Source organism: Diabrotica virgifera, chromosome 5, assembly GCF_917563875.1.
Source record: "Diabrotica virgifera virgifera chromosome 5, PGI_DIABVI_V3a".
Taxonomy (NCBI): domain Eukaryota; kingdom Metazoa; phylum Arthropoda; class Insecta; order Coleoptera; family Chrysomelidae; genus Diabrotica; species Diabrotica virgifera.
Genome location: NC_065447.1, coordinates 119205775 through 119225615, shown reverse-complemented (window position 1 = coordinate 119225615; position 19841 = coordinate 119205775). Strand labels below are relative to the sequence as shown.

The following is a 19841-nucleotide window of genomic DNA, read 5'->3' as shown; positions in this document are numbered from 1 at the left end:
GGCAATTTTGTTAAAGAATAGTTCGATCCATTCATTTTCAACTATTGGATTTTTAGGTGGATTATAGGCGTTTTTTAATTTTCTAATCTCACTCCATATTTTACCTATCGGTGTATTTTTGTTCAAACTATTACATACATTTTTCCATGAGGCTCTTTTACTATTTAAAATAATTCTTTTTTTATATGCTTCTGCTTGCTGATATTTTAAGTAATTTTCGTGATTAGATATTCTTTTAAACTGTAAAAAGGCCTCTTTTTGTAGTCTAATAGCCTCCCTACATTCATTATTCCACCATGGTTTATTAAATTTTGCATTGGTCACTTTTCTCTTCTCTGGAATGCTAATTTTACTAGCATCATTTATAGAATCATAAAACATTTGATATTCTTGTTCTGTATTTTGTCCTATATTGTCTTTTTGTTTATTGCTTAACAAGTAAGAGAAAACTGTCCAATCCGCTTTTTTAATATCCCATTTAATTCTATTTCTAATTATATCATTATTATCAAAACAGGTATTACATTACCAAGAGCATTTATAATAGATATCTCTTGAGCAAATTGTTAGATCTATAGCTGACTTATTTTTATTCATGGACCTTCGAATTAATGTTTCCGAACCGTCATTTAAGAAATTAAGTCCACATTCTTCCATAGCTTCAAAAAGATTTATCCCTTCGCGATCAGTTTCATCACATCCCCATATTTTATTATGGCAATTGAAGTCTCCCCCCACTAAAAATGGTTTGTTTAAACTATTAAAGAACCTGACCCACTCATTTTTCGATATACCTAGTTTAGGTTTTGCATATAGAGAATATAGATTTAAAATATTTTGATTTAAAATGACTTGTACTGCAATACACATTACATTATTTATTTTATAAAAATCTAAGTTATTCTGAAAAGTTATGTTTTTATTTAATAATATTGCGACCCCTCCAAAACCTTGCGGTCTATCTTCGCGAAATATATTATATCGAGAAAAATTTATGTTTGTGTTTGGTTTCAACCAAGTTTCACTCAATAATATAGCCAAAAATTTATTTTCAAATATATATTTTTCGAAATGTCCCTCATTGTGTATTATCGATCGTGAATTCCACTGTAAGATTTTTTTACTTGTTAGATCCATTTAAAATTCTTTCTAGACTATCTTTAAATTCTTCCATAATTTGTTTATTTTCTGTCGGCAAAAGTTTTTTACCTAATATATTTTTAAATATTGTTAATATATTTTCACTAAGGTTTTTGTTTGTTGTTTGGTTATTTTGTGTTACCTGTTTGTGATACATTGGAATATTCTTAGGAATTGGTAGAGGCGGGTACGCAGAGGTGCTAGGATTGTTTAAAATATTTTCATGTTCTTCCGAATATGGGTAAACCGATTTATTTTGAGTGGCTTCGCTCCATTTTCTTTTTGTTGTTATTGTATATCTATTTCCTGCATTTGATGTTTTTAAGGCTGAGGTATAACTATTACTGTATTTTAATTTTGCTTCTTCAAATGCCATATTTTCGTTTACCATAAGATATTTGATAGCCTTTTGTTTCTCAAACTCAGGACATTTTGCTCGGTCCAGTGCTGAGTGTTTTCCAAAACAGAATAAACAAGTAGGCTCTGTTAACTCACATGCTTCAGATTCATGCTCCTGTCCACATTGTCCGCATCTTTTTTTCCCTCTACATTGACCCGTGACGTGGCCATACCTTAAACAATTTAGGCATTGTATTACTCTCGGTATATAGGTTTCGACTTGATATATCATTCTCTCAATGATAACTTCTTTTGGTATCATTTGTCCTCTAAAAGTCACCACTATCGTACCCGTCTCTATCAGCTCGTTGTTTGATTTTCTTTTCATTCTTTTTACACTTAATACATTAAAATTACCATATTTACAAACAATAATGTCCTTTAATTCGTTTTCTGAGATACCTTTATCGACCCCTTTAATTACTCCACTTTTTTTTACCATAAAATTAGGAATGTATATGTCATAATCTTTTTCTAATAAATTTTTACTATCAATTAAAATATTTGCGCTTTTATATGAATTACATTCAATTCTAACTTTATTTCTACCAATAACGCTGATGTGAACTATATTATCTCTTACCGTAGGTTCTGCAGAAAGCACAAGACGCGCGGTGGCGATTCGATGTAGACGGCCAATGTGCCCGTTTCGGTTTTGTAAATAGACAAAATACGGTCCTTGGTCTCCTTGTGTATATTTATTTTTAATAGGTTTAATTAACAACTGGTTTTCATTAGAATTATTGTTATCGCTTACCTGATAAACTGGAAAAAAGTTATTTGATTGTGTTTTTGCTACCTTTTGTACCTGTGAACTTGCATTTTGACTTATTTGTGTTTGTTTTTCCTCCTGATCCAGTTCCATATTATTAATATTTATCGTCCCTCCCCGATCGGGTGGATGTCCTTTGCCAATGGTATTGACTTCCATTTTATTAATTACCGACTCACCAAAACTAATTTTCACCGATCACACACGCAAAAACGAACTGTTCGCTTCGAATGCTAAATCGATACTGGAACTGAATGTTGGGCAGGGAAAAAGAAAGAGGAACAACGAATGCATGTGCCGGAAATGAGAATGCTTAGATGGATGAGTGGAGTGACCAAAAAGGATAAAATTAAAAATGAGTATATTAGGGTAAGTCTAGGTGTAAAATGAGAGAGCATAGGTTTGTCAGGGTAACTAGTCAGTCTAGTGATAGTTCTGTGTCTATGTACTCCTGTCATCTCCTATGGGTTGACAAGCGAGATCACTTCAGGTCAGATAGTATAAGATGTCAGTTGATTATACTTTTAATTAAAAATAAATATGTGAAAGTAATCCAAATCCATTAATAAATCCTAAACCGAACCAGCAAATATACATGGCGCATTCAGTAGTTGGTACAATTAAATTCTTATACTGAATGATATGGATGAGATATAAATACAATTAAAAATTTCAAAGATGTATGGTTTATAACCTAAAAATTCCAAGACACGTTTGGTAGAAACAAATGGTTTTATAATAAATTACAAGTTACAGAAGAAAATGGGTGATAATAGAGGCATTACACAGTTGTGTACTACCGGAAATTTAGCAGAAAACTGGAAAACGTGGAGAGCGAGATTTGAAAATTACTTAGTTGCTTCGGAAATAAATAAGAAAAGCGAAGAGACACAGTGTGCCCAGCTACTTCATTATATAGGTGAGGAAGGCTTTAAAATATACACCACATTTGTGTTTGCAGAGGACGAAAAAAATAAGTTAAAATGTTTATTGGAAAAGTTTGAAGTACACTTCCAAGGAAAAGAAAATTTTGCATATGAAAGGTATGACTTCTTTACTTACAAACAAGACCCAGGACAACCAACCAATAATTTCATAACCGAGTTGAAGAAAAGGGTAGGTAAATGTAAATTGGAAAAGCTTCAAGATAGTCTTATTGTAACAATGATTATATGTGGCATTAAGAACAATGAAATACGAGAAAGACTATTACAAGAAGATGGTCTTACACTGGAGAAAGCAATCGAACTTTGCCAGGTAATAGAGTCATCCAGAGCCAGAAGTGAAATGATGAGAGTAGGAGCCTCGAGTAATGTAATAGAAGTGGAAGCAGTCAACAAATCATGTAATCGTTACCAAGGTGGTAAGAAGGAGAAGCATCAGGAAGTGAGTCAGAATATACAAAATTGTAATAAATGTGGTCAAAGGTCGCATCGGATAAATAATTGTCCAGCCTTTGGTAAGGTATGTAACTTTTGTCAATTACCAAATCATTTTGCAACAGTATGTAGAAAGAAAAAATTTCAAAACAAAAAGGTTAATGAAATAAATACTGTAACTAAAATTCCAAATGTAACAATTGGTTGTAATGATTTGTTCGTAGACAATGTACTAGAAGTTATTGCAGGGGAAAATAATTTCACAAATATAACAAGTAGTTGTAATGATTTGTTCATAGGCAATGTACTAGAAGTTAATGCAGGGGAAAATAATTTCACAAATACAGCATGGTTTGCAGATTTAAATATAAATAAACATAAAACTACTTTCAAAATAGATTCAGGTGCAATGGAAAATGTATTACCAATGAGTATTTTTGAAACTTTAGGATTTTCTAACAGGGTAATCATGAAAACAAATACAAAACTACAATCTTACACTGGAAATAATCTTAATGTGGTAGGTAAATGCACATTACACTGTGAAAGAAATAAAGTTGAACATGATTTAGACTTTTATATTGTAAATTCTAAAACTGAAGCAATTTTAGGCTTAAATTCTAGTATTCAATTAAATTTAATATCTAAAGTAAATAGTGTAGGTACTGATTTTGAAGAATATAATATTTTAATTGAACAATTTAAAGATATTTTTTCAGGCATAGGATGCATTAATAAAAGGTATGATATAAAAATTGATAATAATGCAAAACCAGTTATACACCCAACAAGAAAAGTAGCTTTACCTTTACTTAAAAATTTAGAAGAAAGTCTAAACAATCTTGAAAAGCAAAAAATTATTGAAAAAGTTGTAGGTCCTTCAGAATGGGTGAAGCCTTTGGTACTTGTAAGAAAGCCAGATAATAAATTGAGAATTTGTTTAGATCCTTTTGAACTCAATAAGGTTGTTAGAAAAGAACACTGTCAAATTCCAACTTTAGATCAAATAACGAGTAAATTACGCAATGCAACTGTGTTCAGTACATTAGAAGCAACACAAGGGTTTTATCAAATTCCATTAACAGCAGAAAGTAGTAATCTTTGCACATTTGGTACTCCTTTCGGGAGATATAAATTTCTTAGAATGCCCTATGGCTTAGTATCGGCTCCAGAAGTGTTTCATAGTAAATTCAAGGAAATTTTCAAAATGGATGGTGCCGACACATACATTGATGATATAATTGTTTGGGGAAAAGACAAAGAAGAGCATGATACCAGGCTCAAAGAAGTTTTCAAAATTGCTAAGCAATGTTAAATTTAATTTGTCAAAATGTAAGTTAGGTAAAACTCAAATTTGTTATTTGGGTCATACAATTTCAGGCAAAGGTATAAGTCCAGATAAATCCAAAATACAAGCAATTACTCAACTTCGTAGACCAGAAAATAAAAAGGATGTTCAGAGACTGTTAGGTATGCTGACTTATAAGTAAATTTATTGGTAATTTCTCAGACATAACATATCCACTACGTCAATTACTTAAAAAAAATAATGAATTCATTTGGGAAAATGAACATGAAATTTCTTTTGAAAAGTTAAGACAAGTTCTAATTAATAAACCTGTATTACAATTTTATGATATTGAATTAAAGACAGTAGTCTCAGTAGACGCATCGCAAAACCGGTTAGGTGCTGTGCTTCTACAAAATAATCTTCCTTGTGCATATGCATCGAGAGCAATGTCAGATGCTCAAAAGAGGTATGCTCAAATTGAAAAAGAATTACTTGCGATACAGTTTGGGTTAGAAAGATTTCATGAATTTGTCTTTGCAAAAAAAGTCATAGTAGAAACAGATCATTTACCATTAATATCAATATTCAAAAAACCATTATACAAATGTCCAGCTAGGTTACAAAGAATGCTTTTACAAATCCAAAAGTATTATATTTTAGTGAGATATAAACCAGGTAAGGATCTTTTGCTAGCAGATGCTTTGTCTAGAGCATATTGTAGTGAAGAAAAAGTAATTGATAATTTTGACAGTGAGATAAATGCACAAGTATGTTTAATAATGTCAGAAATCAATGTAACAGAAAGCAAATTGCAAGAGTTTAAGGATAAAACTAAAAATGATTCAGAATTACAAGCTTTAAAAAAATATATCATAGAGGGGTGGCCTAAAAATAATAATAAAGTAGAGGAAAAAGTTCAAATTTATTATAAATACAGAAATAAGTTGACAGTAGTAGAGGATCTTATTTTTAAAGGAAATGCCATAGTAGTGCCTAAAGCACTACGCAGAGAAATGTTAGATAGAATTCACTATAATCATATGAGTTTTAGTAAGTGTATTAAGTTAGCTCAGGACACATTATTTTGGCCAATGATGTCAAATGATATAAAACAATTTATACTAGAGTGTCAAATTTGTTATAAATACTCAAGGTCACAGTGCTTAGGACCTCTAGAGACACATTCAATCCCAGAAATACCGTGGAACAAAGTTGGATGTGATCTTTTTGAACTCAATGGGCAAAAATATTTTTTAATTGTCGATTATTTTTCAAAGTATATTGAAATTGAGAAACTTGGAAATAATACAACAAGTTCTCGTATTATTGAAATACTAAAGTCAATATTTTCACGTCATGGAATCCCTTTAACAGTTGTCTCTGATGGGGGTCCACAATTTAATTCAGACGAGTTTAGAAACTTTGCAATTAAATGGGAATTTAATCACATTATAATTTCACCAACCAATGCACAGTCCAATGGTATGGCAGAGAAAAATGTTCAAACTGCTAAAACATTTTTAAAAGTCACTGAAGATCAAAAAGACATATATTTGGCATTGCTCTTGTACAGAAACATGCCAGTTGGTGGAATGTATTCTCCAGCAGAACTTCTAATGTCTAGAAGACTTAGGTCAACTTTGCCATGTACAGACAAACAATTAAAATCTAAAACTGTTAATAATTTTAAGTATAATATATTCATTAAGGATAGACAAAATTCATATAAAAAATACTATAATGAGAAAAAAGGGGTAAAAAGTTTAAAACCATTAAACATAGGTCAAAATGCTTTTGTACAGTTAAAGCCAAAAGGTAATTGGTTACCCGCTAAAATAATAGAAAGAGTTAGGGATAGAACCTATAAGGTGACAATGGAAAATGGTTCATTACTCTATCGTAACAGGAAATTTATTAAACCATTTGACAAAAGAGAAAACCATCTTTCATCATCACCATACAAAGATTTAAGAAATTTAAAAGAGGAAGGGGAAAGTAGTCATAAGAAAGTTTATATAAGTTTAGAGAATATAAGTGAAGAAGTAGGTCAAAAACTTGAAAATATAAATAGTGAGAAAGTGGAGGAAAGTGATGAAGAAACGCGAAGTGATAGTGTCATTTCTGAAAAAGATAAGAGTAGTAATTTACGTGACGGTAAAATTATAAATTTAGATTTCGGAGAAAACAGTAACAATGTAGAAATTGAAATAGATCATAGTATAAATCATGAAACCGATACAAGCTCTTATGGTGGTAATGGAGGATTGATTAACAGGAAGGCACTATGTACTCATAACTACTTTATTTGATTGAAGTAATACCATATAAATGTATTCAGTTGATAGGTGACATTATTCTGCTCTAACGGCAGCAACCTCCCAAGCCTAACTAACTAATTCGACTGACCCACTAATCACTCAAATCTGATCGTGTTCCCATATTTATCAAATACTTCGTTTTGTAAATATGTTTGTATATATTTTCGTTGGTGTGTCAAAATGAATAATCGACCTTGTTGATCTAAGCAAAACGTGGACTTTAACTAAGGTGTTCTACTTTGCAATTACTATAACGAATATGCGTAATGTTTATTGTTTTATAAATAAATATCTAACGAATACTTTAAGGTAATTTAAGGATTTCTAAAATATCTAAATAATGAGATAAATCCCATTATATCATCCCCCTTAGAAAAGAAAATTTTCGGAGCCATGTACCGTGCTTCCTTTTTCCTCCCCGAAGAGAAGAAAATTTTCTTACTATCATCATCAACTGATTACGTTATATGTATAAATTTATACAAAGTTTTACAAAAAAAATATATAAACAAAATTTACAAATATATACAATTTATTTCACTAATTATCAAACATCGTCTATCCTTAGTTATTTCTTTCCTTATGACTCGCGAAAATCTATACTCAGAAATTGTATTTTATACTTTACTTTGATTTCAGAAGTTTAAAAAAAAATTACAACTCCTTCATTTGGTGTCGCGAAAAAAGGTCGCCAACAATTGGTCGAGCGAAAAAATGTCGCGCACATTTGAGCGCGTATCAAAAGGTCGCCGGCGAAAAAACAGCGCCGACGAAATAAGGTCGCGTGCAATTGATCGCGCGAAAAAAGATCGCGTCATGTTTTACATTATTAAAACCATTCAATTGGTTTTCAAAAAGGTTCTAAAGAAATTCTATTTGCATACTTTAACTTTATGCATTATGAGCCGATTAGTCTTGGAATTCCATCTAATTACTTTTTAATGTATTTTGGATGTATAAGAAGATGGGAAAAATAACGTATATCTAAATACTTTTTAATGTATTTTGGATGTGTAGGAAGATGGGAAATATAGGAGAATGGGAAATTATTTCATATGGTATTTTCAGGTTATTCAAGTGAATATACTTGAAAATTGAACAATTTTTAACATGAAGAAAGTATTTTTTTTGTTCTACGTGAATAATTTTAATATATGGATCTAAATTCAGAAAGGTACTTTCCTTCACACTTTTTACAGGCTTAGGACTGTCAGCAAAAAACTGGCGTGTTTAAAAGTGTTTGCTCTTCCTAATCGGATATCGTTAAAAATGTACAGTAATAATAGTTCTATTTACAGTATATATTACATACAAACGAATACCAGGTACCAGTTTACCTATTTTTGGTATTTTCAGAGACCGGTAATTAGCATAATTGGTTCTTAGTAGAAAGTCGTTATGCAGATTAGTGAAGAATAAGTAGTTTAGATAAGGGCACCTTATTGTGTAGGTATTTATTAGGAATTCCATGAAGTCATTACGATAAGACATTATTGGAAATGCTAAAATAAATATTGTACAAAAGTTCTTTGTCTAATTGTGCGTTATTCACTAATGTGGTAATTATTATTCCATATTCGTGAAACGTACTTTTATTACTTTTTAATGTATTTTGGATGTATAAGAAGATGGGAAAAATATCGTATATCTCATTATTCATTAGCTTGTCGATTTGTCAAGATGGTCTTAACTTACGTAAAGAGTCAAAAAGGTGCCAATATGTTGGTGTATAATGGATATATCCATAGAAAGGAAAAAGCGATTGATCAAAAGACAATTTGGAAGTGCGCTCAGTACAATAAGCATAAATGTACCGGGAGAGTTCACACAGTGGGAGATGAAGTAGTGAAAAGTACAAGTCACAACCACGTTGCCGATGCGTCAATATTAGAAGCAAAAAAGGCTTGTAACAGAATGAAAGAACTGGCTCATCAAGTTGAACTAACAACACAAGGAATCATAGCTACCGTTTCACAAGAAGTGTCTGTGGGTGCAACTGGGCAGCTATCTTCTATTTCATCCCTAAAGCGAACTATTCAGAACACACGCCAAAGAGTGGAAGCTATTCCGGCAAATCCAAGAAGCTTAACAGAACTTATTATTCCGGAAGAATACACCAGAAACAATAACGGCGAACCGTTTCTTTTATTTGACAGTGGTCCAAACGAACAGAGAATTTTAATATTTTCCACTGAAAGAAATTTAACTTTGATGGCGAGCTGTGAACACTGGTATGCCGATGGAACATTCACATGTACTCCTCTATTGTTTGGTCAGCTGTATACAATACATGGCGTACAGTATAGCAACGTTATTCCAACTGTTTTTGCTCTACTTCCTAATAAAACTCAGGCAACATACACTCGACTCTTCCATGAATTAAAAACGTTACGACCAGGTTTACGTCCTACAACAATAATGGTGGATTATGAAAAAGCAGCAATTAATGCTTTACAACAAGAGTTTCCTGAAGTCAGAATCCGTGGATGTTTCTTTCATTTCACACAATGTTTGTGGAGAAACATGCAAGGTACAGGACTGCAACAAGTTTATACAGAAGACGCGAATTTTGCTCTACATCTGCGACAATTGGCAGCCCTAGCCTTCGTACCTGAAGTAGATGTTGTTGCAACATTCGGAGAGCTACTGGACAGCGAGTTTTACACTCAAAATGAAAATTTACTAACACCTTTAATAAACTACTTTGAGGATGTATGGATAGGCAGATTGGATCGACGACAACAAAGAAGACCGCCAATGTTTCCAAGGAATCTTTGGAATTGCTTCGAATTTATAGAGGAAGATCTACCGCGTACTAATAATGCTGTCGAAGGTTGGCACAACAGCTTCTCCTCGATATTAAATGCAGCACACCCAAATCTATGGAAGTTTATTACGGGGCTAAAGAAAGAAGAGAGTTTAAATCGATTAAAAGTGGAGCAATACATAGCTGGAAACCAACAACCTCAAAAAAAAATTTATAAAGATACAGCGCGGCGAATAAAAACGATTTGTTTGCAATACGGGAACCGGCCAAATCTAGAATATTTAAGAGGAATTGCCCAAAATTTTCAACTGCAAGTATAAAAAACTAAAAAACAATTAAAAAAAAAATTTAAAAAAAAACAAAAAAAAAATAAAAATTAAAAAAACACAAAAAAATAAAAATAAAAAAAAAATTAATAAAATTAATAAACTAATAAAAATTAGAAAAAAATAAAAAAATTAAAATTAAAAAAACTTTTAAACACGCCAGTTACTAACTGCCAGTCCTAAGCCTGGATAAAGTGTGAAGGAAAGTTAAAGTATGCAAATCTGTTATTAATATAAATGTATTCTTTAACTATGATATCTTCAATAAGTACTCACCAGTGACAATGTATTAATGAAATTGTGCCTGTTATATAATTTTTAACCACAATATCATTATTTTATTTGGGAAATTTTATTTTAATAAAGATGGTAGCCCTTAACCTACCCTATCTATATGTAGTATATACCCTGTAAAATATATTAAGCTTATATTAAAACTTACTCTTAAATAACCAAGGGTAAATTTTGCGACACTGCCAAGTCGTGAAATAATACCTCTAGGTACTTTCCCTACAACATTTACAGTTAAAATTACCTTAATTCGACCATTAAATTGGTCGAACATTTTACATGATCAATTTCAAATAGGATTATTTACTTCCAATTATTTTCCTATTATTTAAAGTGGAAAATAAAACTAAAGTCATTTAGAAGTCAATATTGGGTTGACGAAATATTTTTTACCAATAGGTTAAAATTACTAATAAGAAAATATTTAACTGTTTGGGTCATTATTTAACAGCAATCCTTTAGTTCTATTGCATCATCTAAATCTGACCTAAGCCTGGATTAAGTGTGAAGGAAAGTTAAAGTATGCAAATGAAAACATATTTTCTGACGCGATCTTTTTTCGCGCGATCAATTGCACGCGACCTTATTTCGTCGGCGCTGTTTTTTCGCCGGCGACCTTTTGATACGCGCTCAAATGTGCGCGACATTTTTTCGCTCGACCAATTGTTGGCGACCTTTTTTCGTAGATCCCCTTCATTTAAACTTACTTGTTAATTTGCTTAAATTTAATGTTAGAAACTTTTTGTAAAAACAAAAATAAAGCTTTTTTTAAACACTTTAAAAAAGTTATAATGGGTTTTCCCCAAAAAGTGCTTAATTTTTTGGATATTTCTCGTCGAAATATTCTATTTGAAATTTGGTGAATATGAATCTATTTTTCATTGGCTATAACTCTGGTTCTACGAGATCCAGAGACCTAACGCGTACAACATTTTTTTTTTACTTTTTTATAGGCTATATTTTTGCTAAGAACGTTTTTTCGACAAAATACTTATAGGTCTGGATCCCGCGTATGAAAAAAAAGTTGATTAATAGCAAGCTGAAAATTTGTTAATAGCTTACCCAAGTAGCAATTTTTCGACGCATTGGTTGTCAGTACAAACAAATGCACTGTATACAACGTTGCCTGAGAGCATTTTCAGTTGTTTCGGCCAACGTCCCCTACCCCGACTGACATTACGATGTTACAACCTTTAGTTATACGGGCAACTAATTTATTACCATTGTGTCACAATGATTGTGACAACTACATATCACAGTTCAGTGTGGTTCAGTTTTTTCAACAATCACAACGAGTTAAAAATGTTATAATGCTAAACTAATTTACCCCCTGGCCGACTCTGTTGTTGTAGTTGAGTAGTTATCTGTCATGTCACGACCCTTGTGTTGTTCTGGGAGAGATTAAATGTCCAGCAAACGACGGCAATGTTGCCAGATTCCTTTTAGCGGGAATTTTAAAATTTTATAAGAGTTTGGTTTTAAATTTGACAGTTCTGTTTTCTCAAGTCAAAAATCTTAACCTTACTTTTACAAGTGAGTAGGATTATTATTATTATTTTATTTACATGTAAATTGAAACAATAAATATTGTGGCTGTGTCATAATTTCAAACTCATTATGTTGCAGTCTTTTCCAGTTGATAAAATTGCAATTCAAAAACTTTTAGGTAGGTACGTGTAACTTCCACATTATTATTTATTTTTTAAGTATTAAGGTTGATGTTGATGTCCAAAATTTAGATTTCAAAAGTTTTATGTAGGTAGATACTAATAGAGTAATACTAGATAATAGATTAGATACAAAGTAAGCTGTAAGTAGTATAACTGCCCATGTAATCACCTGTTCTGTTGTTTTTTTAGATTTGCACTGTATGGATGGCACAGGAAGAGAAACAAGAGTACAAGAACATGAAACATCCTATTATAAATGTATATGTATGTGATCCTCAAAAAATTATTTTACAAAACAAGATAGAGAAAGAGCTTTAAAATCCCAAGGATCCTGCAAAATGTTTATTTGGTGTACTAGTCGAATAATAGTATCTAAAAATATTGAAACTATTTTATGGGCATGAGGATGATATAGAGCACTTACATAAATACCAAAATCAGATAAATATCTCTTCAAAGTTTATTTTGAGACTTTCTTCAAAAATGTAAGTAAAATATTTGCATATCGACGGCGGAAAGGCAGCACTTCATAACTGAAAAATTTTTATAACATGAGTTACTTCACTTTTCACTTTAGAATAAGTGTATCGGCAGCTATTAAACAGCGATTACCGCTGGGAAAGTTTCCGGAAGGCTTCCAAAAGGCTTTCCCAGCTCTAAAAGCTGTTTAATAGGTGCTGATACACTTATTCTAAAGCGAAAACCGAAGTAACTCATTTTATACAAATTTTTCAGTTATAGTCGGTTCGCTAAACTCAGACCCAACTGGCTAGATATTTTAGTCGATAATTTTTTTGTTCTTTGCCAATTTTGCAGAACTTTGCAAAATTACTAACTATTTAGTGATTATTAACTATTTAGTAATTATTTTTTGGCAATCTTACTACAATTGGCAAAATTACCGATTAAAATATCTAGAAAGTTGCGTCTGAGTTTAGCGAACAGACTATATTATGAGGTCCTGCCTTTCCGCCATCGATATACACAATATAATTTAAAACAAGAATGTTACCACTAAACCACTTTTTAAATATTACTCATGACTATTTACTAGAGTTTACAATTTCAAACTAGTGTGTTTGATTATCCTATACCTATATTTTACTTTTTTAGTAAACTTCAGACTGTACAGGATAGCATAATAGCATAGGAGGCGAATTAAAAAGAATTGATTTACTTACAAGAAAAGATATCACAAACATTAAACTCTCTTATGGCATTGATTTGAAAGATGGGTATATGTACAATGATGATGCAACCAGTGTTTATTTTTGGGTTGAATGCTTACAGACTCATGTCCAATATTATTTTACAAACAACAGGGCATACTAATGGATATTCATTATGAATTTAACATTTATGATTTTTGTCTTATGTTCCTTAATACTGTGCCAAAAGTTTGGTAAATCCTTTATCGCAATCGATGGAACTCATGGGCTCAATTCCTATGACTTTGAACTTATGACAGTATTAGTAAAAGATGAATTTGGGAATGGATTTTGTACTGCTTTCTTATTTTCAAATAGAAAAGATACCTACTTTAATTTACCAATTTTTTTAAATACATGTCTGTGTTGGTATTATATGTATAGTCAAATGTTTTCATATCAGGCATAAGCGACACCTTTTACAATGCCTCGTCAAATGTAATGGTTATTGCTCCTAATAGACTGTTAAGTGCCTGGCACATAAATAGGGAATGCTAAGTAAATCTTAATAAAATATCTGATTCTGAAAAAAATCCTATTATGTATACAAGATGTATTAATGATGGTTTAGAGAGTATTAATAGCTTTTTGGGTAGACTTCTAAGTGATGCAGATACATACAATTTTAGTAAGTATTTCCAGTAGAACTACTGCAATAACATCCAACAATGGGCCTATTGTTATAGGAAGGGGTTGTGGAATTAATACCAATATGACCATTCAAAATTTTCATAAAATTTTGGATAAAAGGGTATCCATTAGTTGTTATCAGTTAAGTTTAAAACTTGGCACTCATGGAGAGCTATACCATAATATATAATAGGTATATCTCATAATATTACATCTCATATTGTTCACTACAGTACCTAGTAATGAGTGAGCCTGCATACACAGAACCATAATAATATATTATAGTTCGTGTATGCAGGCTCACTCATTACAATAGTGAGCAATATGAGATGTAACATATTATAGTATAAGTCTCTGTGCATGACCAGATTAACATGTTTGGTGCCCATCTCGAACAAGCTCCACTTGGCTGGTACCACATACTTAAATCATTTATTTAGTTACACAGTACTACTCACATAACTTATGTGTCGTCAGTACCTTCCGTAAAACCTTCGTGATGCTATCCATACGTCATGGCCACTGAATGTGTTAAAGCTTGTTAATGTAGGAGAGTTATACTAAAATATATATCTTATATTATATTGCCTTCAATAGAAAAAATATCTTATTTAAATTGTATCCATGTAAGTTTTGATTTAATGAAATAAACCTTTTAATCAAAAAAGTGTTGTTTACTTGTGTACACCTAGCAATATCCTGATCATAGATAAATAATATAGTATTACCGGATCCTGATATGCAGACACCAATAGGGCTTTTCATCGATTGTCATTTGTTTCGAGCTTCTGTCATGAGTCACATAATATTAATGTATCTACGTCATACGTCTTTGGTTTGTATCATTGGTATATACCAATAACGTATGACGTAGATATATTAATATTATGTGACACATGACAGAAGCTCGAAACAAATGACTGAATGAAATACCCTATTGAATAGGGCTTTTCATCGATTGTCATTTGTTTCGAGCTTCAGTCAAGTGTCACATAATATTAATATATCTACATCATATGTCTTTGGTTTGTATCATTGGCAATATCAATAACATATGACATAGATATATTAATATTAGACAACACATGACAGAAGCTCGAAACAAATGACTGAGTGAAAAGCCCTATATCATGTAAATACAAGTCATAAAGATGTCTTTCTACGGTTAAAATTTCACAGCCTAAAGACATCATTTATGTAACTTCTTAAGCCGTCACAAAATGACTGCAATAAGAAAATAGAATTTATTAACTCGCCTCGCCCCCAGGCAAAGTAAAGGTGCTAGGCCACTAAGAATGTTTTTTTCAATTTTTTTTATTTTGCGGCTTTAGCGCTTAGCTATTTAGCCAGATACATGATGAGAATTAATACTATTATAATACATATTAAAACTAATTCAAATTACTAGTAATTTTATTAATATTCTGAATAATTATGTAACCACTTAATACTAAAATAAAAAAGTGTCCATCTATACTATCCCAACACATTTTCACCTTTGAAATCGTAAATTTCCATTCCCATTAAAAAATAATTTGTACTGTATATTTCTTTGAGCTTCATTTTTTTTTCAAAACACTGCAACATGAGTTTTAAATTATGACACAGTACAATACTTGTTTCAATATTTACATGTAAATAAAATAATCCTAATTACTTGTAAAAGTAAGGTTATATTAAAATTTAAGAATACAGAACTCTCTTTTAAAATCAAAGTGGCATTAGACTAATTTTAAAATTCCCGCTAAAAGGAAAAAGGTAAATCTGGCAACAGTGCCGTCGTTTGCTGGACATTTAATCTCTCCCCAGGGTTGCCAGATTGGGGGAATTTCCCCCAAATTTGGGGTATTTTTTCTTGTTTGGGGGATTTTTTGGGGGTATACACTGCATGGGGGATTTTTTGGAGGAAAATTTTTTCGCATTGGGGTTTTTTGGGGTATAATTTTAAGAAAACATTCCATTGCTTGGCCGATTTTGAATTTCAAGTTAAACTGTGATTTACAAAAATCTTTGAATATAAATTCATCTACAGTCGATTCTGCCATCTAGTACAAACTACTTAACTTATTTTGTAAAGCATTACAGTTTTCTTCAATAGCCACACAACAAAATTTGGTTTTTGTGCGCTTGATGGTGTATTTAAATATTCATAATGGTACCTATGTGAAACACAGAAAATCGTATCTCCTATTCTATTGTTTAACTTTATTTACTTTCCTAGAATTAGAATTAACTTTGAAAAAGGTTATATTTCTGGTGTGTTCAATAATACGCATAATTTATTCAAATTAGTGTTTGTAGATGTGTTAATCTAAAAATATGCCTAAAGAAAAGGAGTATACCCCAAAATACCAACTTGCTAGGGAATCGGATGCTGAACTTAAAGAAAGGTAATCTGTTTAATAGAATTTTAAAGGTGAGAGTCATTAATAATTAATTATTTTATGTATAATGGATTGGTCCTGTATCAGAAGATGACCCAAAATCATTTTGTAAGATATGTAAATGGCAGATTTATTTTTATAATATATTGAATAAAATCTACTAAAATTCTACGCTGGTAAAATGACACTTGACAGCCAAAAGAGAAGAAAAAATGACAGATGACAGCCCAAAAAGAAGAAGAAATGACAGATGACAGCTCAGAAAAAAGAAGAAGAAATAGCACAATAATTTTGGGGGATTTTAAAAAAAAAAATGTCATTTTTGGGGGAATTTGTAGTTCAGGTTGGGGGAATTGTATAAATCGGTCTGGCAACCCTGTCTCTCCCGTGTTGTTCTAGAGGTGTGACAGGTTTGCGGCAACTAGGAGAAAAATAATTTACTGTATAACCTTATTTTTTTCTTATTATATATTTTATTTTGATGGAAATTTTCGATTTATTTAACAACCTGTTTATTTGTTTTTTTAATAGCTGGTTTCCATTCCATTGTCTTATCAGTAGATTTGAGATTTGATAACCTAATCTTTGTATCAGCTTTCGTAGACAGGGTTGCCAGGTCAGTTTTTACTCTTTTTAGTAGTTTTGTTTTCACAAAATCAGTAGATTCTTTTTAGGCCATGTAAATATACAGTAATACAGTGATATGCACATCCGTCCTAAATGTCCCAAGAGGAATTCCACAAAATTGGAAACCTAATTATTCCAAACCACCAACTGGTAATTACCATTTTTTAGCTAAAATCTACTAAATCAAAAACTAAAATATACTTAAGGCTGTATGACACTATGCATTTTCTTGTATCATTTCTAATATCGTTTCTGATATCGTTTCTTGTATACATTTTCTTGTATCATTTCTTGTACGTACATTTGTGCCCTGTATGACACTATGCAAGTTCTTGTATCGAAAATTGTATGAAATTCGGCACGTGATTGGTCGAAATTTTGTTTGTCACCCTGTCACGTTATGGTAGTACTGCATCTACAGACACAGCTGATTTTAAATATTTTATAAAATTTATAAACTTTTATATAATTAACATTTTAATGTTAACCAGAATTTTACGTTGACTGAGGTTGATTATTTGTGTTTTTATTTTGTTTTGATATTTGTGCTAAAATATTTGCATTAGAATTATCTTCAGTTTGATCCGAATTAGGAACTATTGTATTTTCGTCTATTAAAAAATTATGCACCATGAAACCTAAATTTATAGTTTGAACTTTACTAGGAGCTAAATATATGGTTATTAGTAGAACAGTAGTCCATACCAAACGGTATATTAAGTATCAATAAAAGATTTATAAATAATACCTACAAAAACACAAATAAATTCATCAATACATTATCCCTATGGAGACCTACACAGAGGAGAGGAATCGAGATAGGACGACCTTGAAATTTTTGTACACGATTTTGCCTGTTTGCTTGGTTTCTCGCTAGGGCAGCGGTGGCGTAGAGATATATGCTACTTTTGCATTGGAGTGAAGGTGAAAATTTCGAAAATAATTAATTATTCGTAGTTAATATAAGATTATTGGTTTTGGTGGTTAATATTATTTAAATATGAGTGCCAAGAAAGCTTACACTAAAAGAACTTACTTCGTACCGGGATTTATATCGAGTTATCTTTCCGATAAAAAATTCAAAAGGGAACTTAATGAAGTTAATAAAGACTTTTTATAAATATTTGTCTTTATGTTATTTATAACGTTCATGGATTATACCTATTCGTTTGTATGTTATTTCCTTCGGTGTAAATAAAATTTGTGCCTATTATTGGTTTTTATTTTAACCTGAAAATTATAGTGATAATAGTAGGAGGATCTTGGAAAGTTTTTCTGTCGAAACAATGTATTTTTTGAGACAAAATATTTCACAAAAATTAACATTAATTTTATAAAAGTCAGACTATCCTCTGCGTAGTTTATAGACATATATTTTTATTAACTAAATTTAAACATCTGATAGGTAAGCTTTCAGAATATAGATAAATGATAGTATTCAAAAGAAAAAGCAGTTTAAATTTTGATAAAAAGAATAATTAAAAAAAATTGATCAATAAACTTCAAATTATTTAAATAACTTTTTAAACTTTTTAAAAACAATTACGTACAGTTAAGTCAATTTTTTCAACTAACAAACTTTTTGATATCAGTTACAAAGATATTAAAAAATTAATTTGCAGTTGAAATACCATTGGTATGTAAATGTGGCAGTTAGATAATGTGACAAAATATTTCCGCTTCAAAATAAGCTGTCCTACATATTAAAGTAATGACAAATTTAAATTTGATGTCACATCTCCATCTACAATGGTATAAAAAGAATACACTTTTTACCACACGTCGATATGTTATAAGGTTAAAATAATTTATTTTTGGCTTAAAACATATTCAGCTACAATCCACCAATAAATTAATGTCTAATTACGCTAATAACAAAAATAAAATGAGTTAAATATTAAATAAGTCCATAAGAGCTAATGTATTTGTAGCACCTATTCGAACACTTGCGCCTCTAGCGGCGATTGCTGAAAGTTGAATTAGAGGTTGAAAAGTTAGCCCACAAACGATGCATTGCGTTTCCACTACTCCTTCTTACAGGTCTCCATAATTATCCCATTTTCATTTCAGCCGCCATTATGAGTAAGTAATTTTGACATTTTAGATGTTTACCAGCAGGTTTTACGTTTTTGCTCTTTGCGCAGAAATTGGCGCAGTTCTTGTACAATAATCTGTGCCTGACACAAATTCTTGTATCGTTTCTGATATCGTTTCTTGTATCTGTGTATGACACTATGCATTTTTTTGACATATCAGAAATGATATTAGAAATGATACAAGAAAATGTATAGTGTCATACAGCCTTTAAGGATTTTTGGGATATATTTGGGATTTTTTATAATAAAAACAACAGCTAACTTAAGGGGATAGGCGCAAAATGTCGTCTGTTAAAATGTTCAATGTATTTTAAATGTTTTCATTTTTTGCGAATCCTTAGAAAACTAATAAGTATTTTTGAAAAATTTAAACGCATAAAGAAAGATTACGTTATTACCGAGGACCGAAAGTCCCTGAAAACTTCTATAATGTTTATTTTAATAAGTTACAGGGGTGAAAAAAAGAAAAAAATTAGTGTGACTTTTAATTCCAAATATCTCGTTCAAAAGAAACGTTTTGGTTTTTCTAAATAATGCCGTCTT

General features: G+C 31.1%; 1 long non-coding RNA gene across 3 annotated transcripts; it reads left to right on the top strand.

Annotated features, from left to right (window-relative positions):
* The first annotated feature begins 12113 nt into the window (after positions 1-12113).
* LOC126884333 (uncharacterized) lies at positions 12114-14889 on the top strand. Of its 3 annotated transcripts, XR_007697958.1 has the most exons (4): positions 12132-12349; positions 12543-12838; positions 13467-14413; positions 14490-14889. It is a non-coding gene; the product is annotated as an uncharacterized LOC126884333 (long non-coding RNA). The 3 variants fall into 3 exon arrangements; XR_007697957.1 differs by lacking the exon at positions 14490-14889 and having other exon boundaries at positions 12114-12353; positions 13467-14473; XR_007697956.1 differs by lacking the exon at positions 14490-14889 and having other exon boundaries at positions 12119-12349; positions 13467-14473.
* Positions 14890-19841: the final 4952 nt, after the last annotated feature.